Source organism: Oncorhynchus mykiss, unplaced genomic scaffold (genome assembly GCF_013265735.2).
Source record: "Oncorhynchus mykiss isolate Arlee unplaced genomic scaffold, USDA_OmykA_1.1 un_scaffold_484, whole genome shotgun sequence".
Classification (NCBI taxonomy): domain Eukaryota; kingdom Metazoa; phylum Chordata; class Actinopteri; order Salmoniformes; family Salmonidae; genus Oncorhynchus; species Oncorhynchus mykiss.
The window spans coordinates 1-15,143 of record NW_023493931.1 but is presented as its reverse complement, the minus strand read 5'-3'; the positions used below and the strand labels follow the sequence as shown (position 1 = coordinate 15,143).

At 41.1% G+C, this 15,143-nt stretch overlaps 12 non-coding genes across 12 annotated transcripts; all 12 read right to left on the bottom strand.

Annotated features, from left to right (window-relative positions):
• Positions 1 to 599: 599 nt before the first annotated feature.
• trnan-guu lies at positions 600 to 673 on the bottom strand. Its single transcript has one exon. It is a non-coding gene; the product is annotated as a tRNA-Asn (tRNA).
• Positions 674 to 1,767: 1,094 nt separating this feature from the next.
• Positions 1,768 to 1,841, bottom strand: trnan-guu. Its single transcript has one exon. It is a non-coding gene; the product is annotated as a tRNA-Asn (tRNA).
• Positions 1,842 to 2,934: 1,093 nt separating this feature from the next.
• Positions 2,935 to 3,008, bottom strand: trnan-guu. Its single transcript has one exon. It is a non-coding gene; the product is annotated as a tRNA-Asn (tRNA).
• Positions 3,009 to 4,094: 1,086 nt separating this feature from the next.
• Positions 4,095 to 4,168, bottom strand: trnan-guu. The gene has a single exon. It is a non-coding gene; the product is annotated as a tRNA-Asn (tRNA).
• A 1,094-nt stretch (positions 4,169 to 5,262) lies between these two features.
• Positions 5,263 to 5,336, bottom strand: trnan-guu. Its single transcript has one exon. It is a non-coding gene; the product is annotated as a tRNA-Asn (tRNA).
• A 1,093-nt stretch (positions 5,337 to 6,429) lies between these two features.
• On the bottom strand, positions 6,430 to 6,503 carry trnan-guu. Its single transcript has one exon. It is a non-coding gene; the product is annotated as a tRNA-Asn (tRNA).
• A 1,093-nt stretch (positions 6,504 to 7,596) lies between these two features.
• Positions 7,597 to 7,670, bottom strand: trnan-guu. Its single transcript has one exon. It is a non-coding gene; the product is annotated as a tRNA-Asn (tRNA).
• A 1,093-nt stretch (positions 7,671 to 8,763) lies between these two features.
• Positions 8,764 to 8,837, bottom strand: trnan-guu. The gene has a single exon. It is a non-coding gene; the product is annotated as a tRNA-Asn (tRNA).
• Positions 8,838 to 9,930: 1,093 nt separating this feature from the next.
• On the bottom strand, positions 9,931 to 10,004 carry trnan-guu. The gene has a single exon. It is a non-coding gene; the product is annotated as a tRNA-Asn (tRNA).
• A 1,408-nt stretch (positions 10,005 to 11,412) lies between these two features.
• trnan-guu lies at positions 11,413 to 11,486 on the bottom strand. The gene has a single exon. It is a non-coding gene; the product is annotated as a tRNA-Asn (tRNA).
• A 1,100-nt stretch (positions 11,487 to 12,586) lies between these two features.
• trnan-guu lies at positions 12,587 to 12,660 on the bottom strand. The gene has a single exon. It is a non-coding gene; the product is annotated as a tRNA-Asn (tRNA).
• Positions 12,661 to 13,752: 1,092 nt separating this feature from the next.
• On the bottom strand, positions 13,753 to 13,826 carry trnan-guu. The gene has a single exon. It is a non-coding gene; the product is annotated as a tRNA-Asn (tRNA).
• Positions 13,827 to 15,143: the final 1,317 nt, after the last annotated feature.

The window sequence follows — 15,143 nt, the reverse complement described above, 5'->3', positions numbered from 1 at the left end:
ATTGACATCATTTACATTGTCATACTAGCCAGATTAATAAGAATAAATGATATGTTCCTTGGAGAACACAGAATGATCAAGCTATTGAGTAACAGAAGATCAGAGACCATTGACAGCCATTTTACCAGTAGGTATAGTAAGTTGTCATCTTTCATGTTCAACAACACACCAATCACATGTTACAACAGGAAACACAGCAGGTCAAAAGCAAGCTTACTGTAAGGCCAGGAAGGTCTTCCATATCACTAGAAATAGAAAGAAAGCATCCCTGGGTGGGCTCAAATCACCAACTTTTAAATGAACAGTCTAACGCGCCAACAAATTGCACCACAGAGACTTGTGGTTATACTGACCCTCAGCAGGCCAAAGTCTCATGGAAGCTCACGCCAAGTCAGGAAGGGGGACTTCACAATCTGAAAAATGTCATCCCTGGGTGGTGTCAAAGCACCAACCTTTAGATTGACAGTCAAACACACTAACTGATTGCACAAGAGAGGCTTGTGTTGGCATTGACCCTCAGCATGTCAATTTAACAGGAATCTCACAACAGGTACAGGACGTCACATCGACATCATGGAGCACAACAAACTGAAAACTGTCGTCCCTGGGTGGGCTCGAACCACCAACCTTTAGATTAACAGTCTAACGCGCTAACCAATTGCGCCACAGAGACTTGTGATGTATTTAATACTGACGCTAGATCGCTGGCCATTTGTACTCTCATCCAACTGAACATGGAGTTTATGAAACAACAACACTTTGTTCCAATGGTTGTGTTAACGTGCATCGAAAGTGCAGCAACATTTTCAAGGAAGTAGCCCTGTAGTTTTCTAATGTTTGTTAGCTGTTTGAATGGCCTTCAAAAGGGCAAAGATGTAGCGCAATGTTCGTCAGCGCAACATTATATTAAAAGGCATCTGGCAGGAGTAAATTCAGCCACAATCACAAATATATTATGATAAATATATATTTTAAACAACTGCATTTTCACAAATGTAATATATAATCGCCAAGCCCATTCAAAAATAATTAGGGGACTGACTCCGGAAGAATGATGAAGTGGCTAGTCACTTTCATGGCGTATAGGCATACATTTACACACAAACACACTGGACCAACATTGTCCTTCTCGCGAGATAAATATAAATAATACGTTTTTTCATACCAGATTGACATCATTTACATTGTCATACTAGCCAGATTAATAAGAATAAATGATATGTTCCTTGGAGAACACAGAATGATCAAGCTATTGAGTAACAGAAGATCAGAGACCATTGACAGCCATTTTACCAGTAGGTATAGTAAGTTGTCATCTTTCATGTTCAACAACACACCAATCACATGTTACAACAGGAAACACAGCAGGTCAAAAGCAAGCTTACTGTAAGGCCAGGAAGGTCTTCCATATCACTAGAAATAGAAAGAAAGCATCCCTGGGTGGGCTCAAATCACCAACTTTTAAATGAACAGTCTAACGCGCCAACAAATTGCACCACAGAGACTTGTGGTTATACTGACCCTCAGCAGGCCAAAGTCTCATGGAAGCTCACGCCAAGTCAGGAAGGGGGACTTCACAATCTGAAAAATGTCATCCCTGGGTGGTGTCAAAGCACCAACCTTTAGATTGACAGTCAAACACACTAACTGATTGCACAAGAGAGGCTTGTGTTGGCATTGACCCTCAGCATGTCAATTTAACAGGAATCTCACAACAGGTACAGGACGTCACATCGACATCATGGAGCACAACAAACTGAAAACTGTCGTCCCTGGGTGGGCTCGAACCACCAACCTTTAGATTAACAGTCTAACGCGCTAACCAATTGTGCCACAGAGACTTGTGGTGTGTTTAATACTGACGCTAGATCGCTGGCCATTTGTGCTCTCATCCAACTGAACATGGAGTTTACGAAACAACAACACTTTGTTCCAATGGTTGTGTTAACGTGCATCGAAAGTGCAGCAACATTTTCAAGGAAGTAGCCCTGTAGTTTTCTAATGTTTGTTAGCTTTTTGAATGGCCTTAAAAGGGCAAAGATGTAGCGCAATGTTCGTCTGCGCAACATTATATTAAAAGGCATCTGGCAGGAGTAAATTCAGCCACAATCACAAATATATTATGATAAATATATATTTTAAACAACTGCATTTTCACAAATGTAATATATAATCGCCAAGCCCATTCAAAAATAATTAGGGGACTGACTCCGGAAGAATGATGAAGTGGCTAGTCACTTTCATGGCGTATAGGCATACATTTACACACAAACACACTGGACCAACAATGTCCTTCTTGCGAGATAAATATAAATAATATGTTTTTTCATACCAGATTGACATCATTTACGTTGTCATACTAGCCAGATTAATAAGAATAAATTATATGTTCCTTGGAGAACACAGAATGATCAAGCAATTGAGTAACAGAAGATCAGAGACCATTGACAGCCATTTTACCAGTAGGTATAGTAACTTGTCATCTTTCATGTTCAACATCACACCAATCACATGTTACAAGTGGAAACACAGCAGGTCAAAAGCAAGCTTACTGTAAGGCCAGGAAGGTCTTCCATATCACTAGAAATAGAAAGACAGCATCCCTGGGTGGGCTCAAATCACCAACTTTTAAATGAACAGTCTAACGCGCCAACAAATTGCACCACAGAGACTTGTGGTTATACTGACCCTCAGCAGGCCAAAGTCTCATGGAAGCTCACGCCAAGTCAGGAAGGGGGACTTCACAATCTGAAAAATGTCATCCCTGGGTGGTGTCAAAGTACCAACCTTTAGATTGACAGTCAAACACACTAACTGATTGCACGAGAGAGGCTTGTGTTGACATTGACCCTCAGCAAGTCAATTTAACAGGAATCTCATAACAGGTACAGGACGTCACATCGACATCATGGAGCACAACAAACTGAAAACTGTCGTCCCTGGGTGGGCTCGAACCACCAACCTTTAGATTAACAGCCTAACGCGCTAACCAATTGCGCCACAGAGACTTGTGGTGTATTTAATACTGACGCTAGATCGCTGGCCATTTGTGCTCTCATCCAACTGAACATGGAGTTTACGAAACAACAACACTTTGTTCCAATGGTTGTGTTAACGTGCATCGAAAGTGCAGCAACATTTTCAAGGAAGTAGCCCTGTAGTTTTCTAATGTTTGTTAGCTGTTTGAATGGCCTTAAAAGGGCAAAGATGTAGCGCAATGTTCGTCAGCGCAACATTATATTAAAAGGCATCTGGCAGGAGTAAATTCAGCCACAATCACAAATATATTATGATAAATATATATTTTAAACAACTGCATTTTCACAAATGTAATATATAATCGCCAAGCCCATTCAAAAATAATTAGGGGACTGACTCCGGAAGAATGATGAAGTGGCTAGTCACTTTCATGGCGTATAGGCATACATTTACACACAAACACACTGGACCAACATTGTCCTTCTCGCGAGATAAATATAAATAATATGTTTTTTCATACCAGATTGACATCATTTACGTTGTCATACTAGCCAGATTAATAAGAATAAATTATATGTTCCTTGGAGAACACAGAATGATCAAGCTATTGAGTAACAGAAGATCAGGGACCATTGACAGCAATTTTACCAGTAGGTATAGTAACTTGTCATCTTTCATGTTCAACAACACACCAATCACATGTTACAAGTGGAAACACAGCAGGTCAAAAGCAAGCTTACTGTAAGGCCAGGAAGGTCTTCCATATCACTAGAAATAGAAAGACAGCATCCCTGGGTGGGCTCAAATCACCAACTTTTAAATGAACAGTCTAACGCGCCAACAAATTGCACCACAGAGACTTGTGGTTATACTGACCCTCAGCAGGCCAAAGTCTCATGGAAGCTCACGCCAAGTCAGGAAGGGGGACTTCACAATCTGAAAAATGTCACCCTGGGTGGTGTCAAAGCACCAACCTTTAGATTGACAGTCAAACACACTAACTGATTGCACGAGAGAGGCTTGTGTTGGCATTGACCCTCAGCACGGCAATTTAACAGGAATCTCATAACAGGACGTCACATCGACATCATGGAGCACAACAAACTGAAAACTGTCGTCCCTGGGTGGGCTCGAACCACCAACCTTTAGATTAACAGTCTAACGCGCTAACCAATTGCGCCACAGAGACTTGTGGTGTATTTAATACTGACGCTAGATCGCTGGCCATTTGTGCTCTCATCCAACTGAACATGGAGTTTACGAAACAACAACACTTTGTTCCAATGGTTGTGTTAACGTGCATCGAAAGTGCAGCAACATTTTCAAGGAAGTAGCCCTGTAGTTTTCTAATGTTTGTTAGCTTTTTGAATGGCCTTAAAAGGGCAAAGATGTAGCGCAATGTTCGTCAGCGCAACATTATATTAAAAGGCATCTGGCAGGAGTAAATTCAGCCACAATCACAAATATATTATGATAAATATATATTTTAAACAACTGCATTTTCACAAATGTAATATATAATCGCCAAGCCCATTCAAAAATAATTAGGGGACTGACTCCGGAAGAATGATGAAGTGGCTAGTCACTTTCATGGCGTATAGGCATACATTTACACACAAACACACTGGACCAACAATGTCCTTCTTGCGAGATAAATATAAATTATATGTTTTTTCATACCAGATTGACATCATTTACGTTGTCATACTAGCCAGATTAATAAGAATAAATTATATGTTCCTTGGAGAACACAGAATGATCAAGCAATTGAGTAACAGAAGATCAGAGACCATTGACAGCCATTTTACCAGTAGGTATAGTAACTTGTCATCTTTCATGTTCAACAACACACCAATCACATGTTACAAGTGGAAACACAGCAGGTCAAAAGCAAGCTTACTGTAAGGCCAGGAAGGTCTTCCATATCACTAGAAATAGAAAGACAGCATCCCTGGGTGGGCTCAAATCACCAACTTTTAAATGAACAGTCTAACGCGCCAACAAATTGCACCACAGAGACTTGTGGTTATACTGACCCTCAGCAGGCCAAAGTCTCATGGAAGCTCACGCCAAGTCAGGAAGGGGGCACTTCACAATCTGAAAAATGTCATCCCTGGGTGGTGTCAAAGTACCAACCTTTAGATTGACAGTCAAACACACTAACTGATTGCACGAGAGAGGCTTGTGTTGACATTGACCCTCAGCAAGTCAATTTAACAGGAATCTCATAACAGGTACAGGACGTCACATCGACATCATGGAGCACAACAAACTGAAAACTGTCGTCCCTGGGTGGGCTCGAACCACCAACCTTTAGATTAACAGTCTAACGCGCTAACCAATTGCGCCACAGAGACTTGTGGTGTATTTAATACTGACGCTAGATCGCTGGCCATTTGTGCTCTCATCCAACTGAACATGGAGTTTACGAAACAACAACACTTTGTTCCAATGGTTGTGTTAACGTGCATCGAAAGTGCAGCAACATTTTCAAGGAAGTAGCCCTGTAGTTTTCTAATGTTTGTTAGCTTTTTGAATGGCCTTAAAAGGGCAAAGATGTAGCGCAATGTTCGTCAGCGCAACATTATATTAAAAGGCATCTGGCAGGAGTAAATTCAGCCACAATCACAAATATATTATGATAAATATATATTTTAAACAACTGCATTTTCACAAATGTAATATATAATCGCCAAGCCCATTCAAAAATAATTAGGGGACTGACTCCGGAAGAATGATGAAGTGGCTAGTCACTTTCATGGCGTATAGGCATACATTTACACACAAACACACTGGACCAACAATGTCCTTCTTGCGAGATAAATATAAATAATATGTTTTTTCATACCAGATTGACATCATTTACGTTGTCATACTAGCCAGATTAATAAGAATAAATTATATGTTCCTTGGAGAACACAGAATGATCAAGCAATTGAGTAACAGAAGATCAGAGACCATTGACAGCCATTTTACCAGTAGTTATAGTAACTTGTCATCTTTCATGTTCAACATCACACCAATCACATGTTACAAGTGGAAACACAGCAGGTCAAAAGCAAGCTTACTGTAAGGCCAGGAAGGTCTTCCATATCACTAGAAATAGAAAGACAGCATCCCTGGGTGGGCTCAAATCACCAACTTTTAAATGAACAGTCTAACGCGCCAACAAATTGCACCACAGAGACTTGTGGTTATACTGACCCTCAGCAGGCCAAAGTCTCATGGAAGCTCACGCCAAGTCAGGAAGGGGGACTTCACAATCTGAAAAATGTCATCCCTGGGTGGTGTCAAAGTACCAACCTTTAGATTGACAGTCAAACACACTAACTGATTGCACGAGAGAGGCTTGTGTTGACATTGACCATTGGCAAGTCAATTTAACAGGAATCTCATAACAGGTACAGGACGTCACATCGACATCATGGAGCACAACAAACTGAAAACTGTCGTCCCTGGGTGGGCTCGAACCACCAACCTTTAGATTAACAGCCTAACGCGCTAACCAATTGCGCCACAGAGACTTGTGGTGTATTTAATACTGACGCTAGATCGCTGGCCATTTGTGCTCTCATCCAACTGAACATGGAGTTTACGAAACAACAACACTTTGTTCCAATGGTTGTGTTAACGTGCATCGAAAGTGCAGCAACATTTTCAAGGAAGTAGCCCTGTAGTTTTCTAATGTTTGTTAGCTGTTTGAATGGCCTTAAAAGGGCAAAGATGTAGCGCAATGTTCGTCAGCGCAACATTATATTAAAAGGCATCTGGCAGGAGTAAATTCAGCCACAATCACAAATATATTATGATAAATATATATTTTAAACAACTGCATTTTCACAAATGTAATATATAATCGCCAAGCCCATTCAAAAATAATTAGGGGACTGACTCCGGAAGAATGATGAAGTGGCTAGTCACTTTCATGGCGTATAGGCATACATTTACACACAAACACACTGGACCAACATTGTCCTTCTCGCGAGATAAATATAAATAATATGTTTTTTCATACCAGATTGACATCATTTACGTTGTCATACTAGCCAGATGAATAAGAATAAATTATATGTTCCTTGGAGAACACAGAATGATCAAGCTATTGAGTAACAGAAGATCAGAGACCATTGACAGCAATTTTACCAGTAGGTATAGTAACTTGTCATCTTTCATGTTCAACAACACACCAATCACATGTTACAAGTGGAAACACAGCAGGTCAAAAGCAAGCTTACTGTAAGGCCAGGAAGGTCTTCCATATCACTAGAAATAGAAAGACAGCATCCCTGGGTGGGCTCAAATCACCAACTTTTAAATGAACAGTCTAACGCGCCAACAAATTGCACCACAGAGACTTGTGGTTATACTGACCCTCAGCAGGCCAAAGTCTCATGGAAGCTCACGCCAAGACAGGAAGGGGGACTTCACAATCTGAAAAATGTCATCCCTGGGTGGTGTCAAAGCACCAACCTTTAGATTGACAGTCAAACACACTAACTGATTGCACGAGAGAGGCTTGTGTTGGCATTGACCCTCAGCACGGCAATTTAACAGGAATCTCATAACAGGTACAGGACGTCACATCGACATCATGGAGCACAACAAACTGAAAACTGTCGTCCCTGGGTGGGCTCGAACCACCAACCTTTAGATTAACAGCCTAACGCGCTAACCAATTGCGCCACAGAGACTTGTGGTGTATTTAATACTGACGCTAGATCGCTGGCCATTTGTGCTCTCATCCAACTGAACATGGAGTTTACGAAACAACAACACTTTGTTCCAATGGTTGTGTTAACGTGCATCGAAAGTGCAGCAACATTTTCAAGGAAGTAGCCCTGTAGTTTTCTAATGTTTGTTAGCTGTTTGAATGGCCTTAAAAGGGCAAAGATGTAGCGCAATGTTCGTCAGCGCAACATTATATTAAAAGGCATCTGGCAGGAGTAAATTCAGCCACAATCACAAATATATTATGATAAATATATATTTTAAACAACTGCATTTTCACAAATGTAATATATAATCGCCAAGCCCATTCAAAAATAATTAGGGGACTGACTCCGGAAGAATGATGAAGTGGCTAGTCACTTTCATGGCGTATAGGCATACATTTACACACAAACACACTGGACCAACATTGTCCTTCTCGCGAGATAAATATAAATAATATGTTTTTTCATACCAGATTGACATCATTTACGTTGTCATACTAGCCAGATGAATAAGAATAAATTATATGTTCCTTGGAGAACACAGAATGATCAAGCTATTGAGTAACAGAAGATCAGAGACCATTGACAGCAATTTTACCAGTAGGTATAGTAACTTGTCATCTTTCATGTTCAACAACACACCAATCACATGTTACAAGTGGAAACACAGCAGGTCAAAAGCAAGCTTACTGTAAGGCCAGGAAGGTCTTCCATATCACTAGAAATAGAAAGACAGCATCCCTGGGTGGGCTCAAATCACCAACTTTTAAATGAACAGTCTAACGCGCCAACAAATTGCACCACAGAGACTTGTGGTTATACTGACCCTCAGCAGGCCAAAGTCTCATGGAAGCTCACGCCAAGACAGGAAGGGGGACTTCACAATCTGAAAAATGTCATCCCTGGGTGGTGTCAAAGCACCAACCTTTAGATTGACAGTCAAACACACTAACTGATTGCACGAGAGAGGCTTGTGTTGGCATTGACCCTCAGCACGGCAATTTAACAGGAATCTCATAACAGGTACAGGACGTCACATCGACATCATGGAGCACAACAAACTGAGAACTGTCGTCCCTAGGTGGGCTCGAACCACCAACCTTTAGATTAACAGTCTAACACGCTAACCAATTGCGCCACAGAGACTTGTGGTGTATTTAATACTGACGCTAGATCGCTGGCCATTTGTGCTCTCATCCAACTGAACATGGAGTTTACGAAACAACAACACTTTGTTCCAATGGTTGTGTTAACGTGCATCGAAAGTGCAGCAACATTTTCAAGGAAGTAGCCCTGTAGTTTTCTAATGTTTGTTAGCTGTTTGAATGGCCTTAAAAGGGCAAAGATGTAGCGCAATGTTCGTCAGCGCAACATTATATTAAAAGGCATCTGGCAGGAGTAAATTCAGCCACAATCACAAATATATTATGATAAATATATATTTTAAACAACTGCATTTTCACAAATGTAATATATAATCGCCAAGCCCATTCAAAAATAATTAGGGGACTGACTCCGGAAGAATGATGAAGTGGCTAGTCACTTTCATGGCGTATAGGCATACATTTACACACAAACACACTGGACCAACATTGTCCTTCTCGCGAGATAAATATAAATAATATGTTTTTTCATACCAGATTGACATCATTTACGTTGTCATACTAGCCAGATGAATAAGAATAAATTATATGTTCCTTGGAGAACACAGAATGATCAAGCTATTGAGTAACAGAAGATCAGAGACCATTGACAGCAATTTTACCAGTAGGTATAGTAACTTGTCATCTTTCATGTTCAACAACACACCAATCACATGTTACAAGTGGAAACACAGCAGGTCAAAAGCAAGCTTACTGTAAGGCCAGGAAGGTCTTCCATATCACTAGAAATAGAAAGACAGCATCCCTGGGTGGGCTCAAATCACCAACTTTTAAATGAACAGTCTAACGCGCCAACAAATTGCACCACAGAGACTTGTGGTTATACTGACCCTCAGCAGGCCAAAGTCTCATGGAAGCTCACGCCAAGTCAGGAAGGGGGACTTCACAATCTGAAAAATGTCATCCCTGGGTGGTGTCAAAGCACCAACCTTTAGATTGACAGTCAAACACACTAACTGATTGCACGAGACAGGCTTGTGTTGGCATTGACCCTCAGCACGGCAATTTAACAGGAATCTCATAACAGGTACAGGACGTCACATCGACATCATGGAGCACAACAAACTGAAAACTGCCGTCCCTGGGTGGGCTCGAACCACCAACCTTTAGATTAACAGTCTAACGCGCTAACCAATTGCGCCACAGAGATTTGTGGTGTATTTAATACTGACGCTAGATCGCTGGCCATTTGTGCTCTCATCCAACTGAACATGGAGTTTACGAAACAACAACACTTTGTTCCAATGGTTGTGTTAACGTGCATCGAAAGTGCAGCAACATTTTCAAGGAAGTAGCCCTGTAATTTTCTAATGTTTGTTAGCTTTTTGAATGGCCTTAAAAGGGCGAAGATGTAGCGCAATGTTCGTCAGCGCAACATTATATTAAAAGGCATCTGGCAGGAGTAAATTCAGCCACAATCACAAATATATTATGATAAATATATATTTTAAACAACTGCATTTTCACAAATGTAATATATAATCGCCAAGCCCATTCAAAAATAATTAGGGGACTGACTCCGGAAGAATGATGAAGTGGCTAGTCACTTTCATGGCGTATAGGCATACATTTACACACAAACACACTGGACCAACATTGTCTATCTCGCGAGATAAATATAAATAATACGTTTTTTCATACCAGATTGACATCATTTACGTTGTCATACTAGCCAGATTAATAAGAATAAATTATATGTTCCTTGGAGAACACAGAATGATCAAGCTATTGAGTAACAGAAGATCAGAGACCATTGACAGCCATTTTACCAGTAGTTATAGTAACTTGTCATCTTTCATGTTCAACATCACACCAATCACATGTTACAAGTGGAAACACAGCAGGTCAAAAGCAAGCTTACTGTAAGGCCAGGAAGGTCTTCCATATCACTAGAAATAGAAAGACAGCATCCCTGGGTGGGCTCAAATCACCAACTTTTAAATGAACAGTCTAACGCGCCAACAAATTGCACCACAGAGACTTGTGGTTATACTGACCCTCAGCAGGCCAAAGTCTCATGGAAGCTCACGCCAAGTCAGGAAGGGTCAGTTCACATCTCCACAATCTGAAAAATGTCATCCCTGGGTGGTGTCAAAGCACCACTGATTGCACGAGAGAGGCTTGTGTTGACATTGACCCTCAGCACGGCAATTTAACAGGAATCTCATAACAGGTACAGGACGTCACATCGACATCATGGAGCACAACAAACTGAAAACTGTCATCCCTGGGTGGGCTCAAACCACCAACTTTTAAATGAACAGTCTAACGCGCCAACAAATTGCACCACAGAGACTTGTGGTTATACTGACCCTCAGCAGGCCAAAGTCTCATGGAAGCTCACGCCAAGTGAGGAAGGGGGACTTCACAATCTGAAAAATGTCATCCCTGGGTGGTGTCAAAGCACCAACCTTTAGATTGACAGTCAAACACACTAACTGATTGCACGAGAGAGGCTTGTGTTGGCATTGACCCTCAGCACGTCAATTTAACAGGAATCTCATAACAGGTACAGGACGTCACATCGACATCATGGAGCACAACAAACTGAAAACTGTCGTCCCTGGGTGGGCTCGAACCAACAACCTTTAGATTAACAGTCTAACGCGCTAACCAATTGCGCCACAGAGACTTGTGGTGTATTTAATACTGACGCTAGATCGCTGGCCATTTGTGCTCTCATCCAACTGAACATGGAGTTTACGAAACAACAACACTTTGTTCCAATGGTTGTGTTAACGTGCATCGAAAGTGCAGCAACATTTTCAAGGAAGTAGCCCTGTAGTTTTCTAATGTTTGTTAGCTTTTGAATGGCCTTAAAAGGGAAAAGATGTAGCGCAATGTTCGTCAGCGCAACATTATATTAAAAGGCATCTGGCAGGAGTAAATTCAGCCACAATCACAAATATATTATGATAAATATATATTTTAAACAACTGCATTTTCACAAATGTAATATATAATCGCCAAGCCCATTCAAAAATAATTAGGGGACTGACTCCGGAAGAATGATGAAGTGGCTAGTCACTTTCATGGCGTATAGGCATACATTTACACACAAACACACTGGACCAACATTGTCCTTCTCGCGAGATAAATATAAATAATACGTTTTTTCATACCAGATTGACATCATTTACATTGTCATACTAGCCAGATGAATAAGAATAAATTATATGTTCCTTGGAGAACACAGAATGATCAAGCTATTGAGTAACAGAAGATCAGAGACCATTGACAGCCATTTTACCAGTAGGTATAGTAAGTTGTCATCTTTCATGTTCAACAACACACCAATCACATGTTACAACAGGAAACACAGCAGGTCAAAAGCAAGCTTACTGTAAGGCCAGGAAGGTCTTCCATATCACTAGAAATAGAAAGACAGCATCCCTGGGTGGGCTCAAATCACCAACTTTTAAATGAACAGTCTAACGCGCCAACAAATTGCACCACAGAGACTTGTGGTTATACTGACCCTCAGCAGGCCAAAGTCTCATGGAAGCTCACGCCAAGTCAGGAAGGGTCAGTTCACATCTCCACAATCTGAAAAATGTCATCCCTGGGTGGTGTCAAAGCACCAACCTTTAGATTGACAGTCAAACACACTAACTGATTGCACAAGAGAGGCTTGTGTTGGCATTGACCCTCAGCATGTCAATTTAACAGGAATCTCACAACAGGTACAGGACGTCACATCGACATCATGGAGCACAACAAACTGAAAACTGTCGTCCCTGGGTGGGCTCGAACCACCAACCTTTAGATTAACAGTCTAACGCGCTAACCAATTGCGCCACAGAGACTTGTGGTGTATTTAATACTGACGCTAGATCGCTGGCCATTTGTGCTCTCATCCAACTGAACATGGAGTTTACGAAACAACAACACTTTGTTCCAATGGTTGTGTTAACGTGCATCGAAAGTGCAGCAACATTTTCAAGGAAGTAGCCCTGTAGTTTTCTAATGTTTGTTAGCTTTTGAATGGCCTTAAAAGGGCAAAGATGTAGCGCAATGTTCGTCAGCGCAACATTATATTAAAAGGCATCTGGCAGGAGTAAATTCAGCCACAATCACAAATATATTATGATAAATATATATTTTAAACAACTGCATTTTCACAAATGTAATATATAATCGCCAAGCCCATTCAAAAATAATTAGGGGACTGACTCCGGAAGAATGATGAAGTGGCTAGTCACTTTCATGGCGTATAGGCATACATTTACACACAAACACACTGGACCAACAATGTCCTTCTTGCGAGATAAATATAAATAATATGTTTTTTCATACCAGATTGACATCATTTACGTTGTCATACTAGCCAGATTAATAAGAATAAATTATATGTTCCTTGGAGAACACAGAATGATCAAGCTATTGAGTAACAGAAGATCAGAGACCATTGACAGCCATTTTACCAGTAGTTATAGTAACTTGTCATCTTTCATGTTCAACATCACACCAATCACATGTTACAACAGGAAACACAGCAGGTCAAAAGCAAGCTTACTGTAAGGCCAGGAAGGTCTTCCATATCACTAGAAATAGAAAGACAGCATCCCTGGGTGGGCTCAAATCACCAACTTTTAAATGAACAGTCTAACGCGCCAACAAATTGCACCACAGAGACTTGTGGTTATACTGACCCTCAGCAGGCCAAAGTCTCATGGAAGCTCACGCCAAGTGAGGAAGGGGGACTTCACAATCTGAAAAATGTCATCCCTGGGTGGTGTCAAAGCACCAACCTTTAGATTGACAGTCAAACACACTAACTGATTGCACGAGAGAGGCTTGTGTTGGCATTGACCCTCAGCACGTCAATTTAACAGGAATCTCATAACAGGTACAGGACGTCACATCGACATCATGGAGCACAACAAACTGAAAACTGTCGTCCCTGGGTGGGCTCAAACCACCAACCTTTAGATTAACAGCCTAACGCGCTAACCAATTGCGCCACAGAGACTTGTGGTATATTTAATACTGACGCTAGATCGCTGGCCATTTGTGCTCTCATCCAACTGAACATGGAGTTTACGAAACAACAACACTTTGTTCCAATGGTTGTGTTAACGTGCATCGAAAGTGCAGCAACATTTCAAGGAAGTAGCCCTGTAGTTTTCTAATGTTTGTTAGCTGTTTGAATGGCCTTAAAAGGGCAAAGATGTAGCGCAATGTTCGTCAGCGCAACATTATATTAAAAGGCATCTGGCAGGAGTAAATTCAGCCACAATCACAAATATATTATGATAAATATATATTTTAAACAACTGCATTTTCACAAATGTAATATATAATCGCCAAGCCCATTCAAAATAATTAGGGGACTGACTCCGGAAGAATGATGAAGTGGCTAGTCACTTCATGGCGTATAGGCATACATTTACACACAAACACACTGACCAACATTGTCCTTCTCGCGAGATAAATATAAATAATATGTTTTTTCATACCAGATTGACATCATTTACGTTGTCATACTAGCCAGATTAATAAGAATAAATTATATGTTCCTTGGAGAACACAGAATGATCAAGCTATTGAGTAACAGAAGATCAGAGACCATTGACAGCCATTTTACCAGTAGTTATAGTAACTTGTCATCTTTCATGTTTCAACATCACACCCATCACATGTTACAACAGGAAACACAGCAGGTCAAAAGCAAGCTACGTAAGGCCAGGAAGTCTTCCATATCACTAAACTAGAAAGACAGCATCCTGGGTGGGCTCCAAATCACCAACTTTAAATGACAGTCTAACGCGCCAACAAATTGCACCACAGACTTGTGGTTATACTGACCCCCTCAGCAGGCCAAAGTCTCATGGAAGCTCACGCCAAGTCAGGAAGGGGGACTTCACCATCTGAAAAATGTCTCCCCCTGGGTGTGTCAAAGCACCACCTTCAGATTGACAGTCAAAACACCTAACTGATTGCACGAGAGAGGCTTGTGTTGACATTGACCCTCAGCACGGCAATTTAACAGGAATCTCATAACAGGTACACGTCCCACATCGACATCATGGAGCACAACAAACTGAAACTGTCGTCCCTGGGTGGGCTTCGAACCACCAACCTTTAGATTAACAGCCTACGCGCTAACCATTGCGCCACAGAGACTTGTGGTGTATTTAATACTGACGCTAGATCGCTGCCATTTTGTGCTCTCATCCAACTGACATGGAGTTTACGAAACAACAACACTTTGTTTCCAATGGTTGTGTTTAACGTGCATCGAAAGTGCAGCAAAATTTTCAAGGAAGTAAGCCCTGTAGTTTTCTAA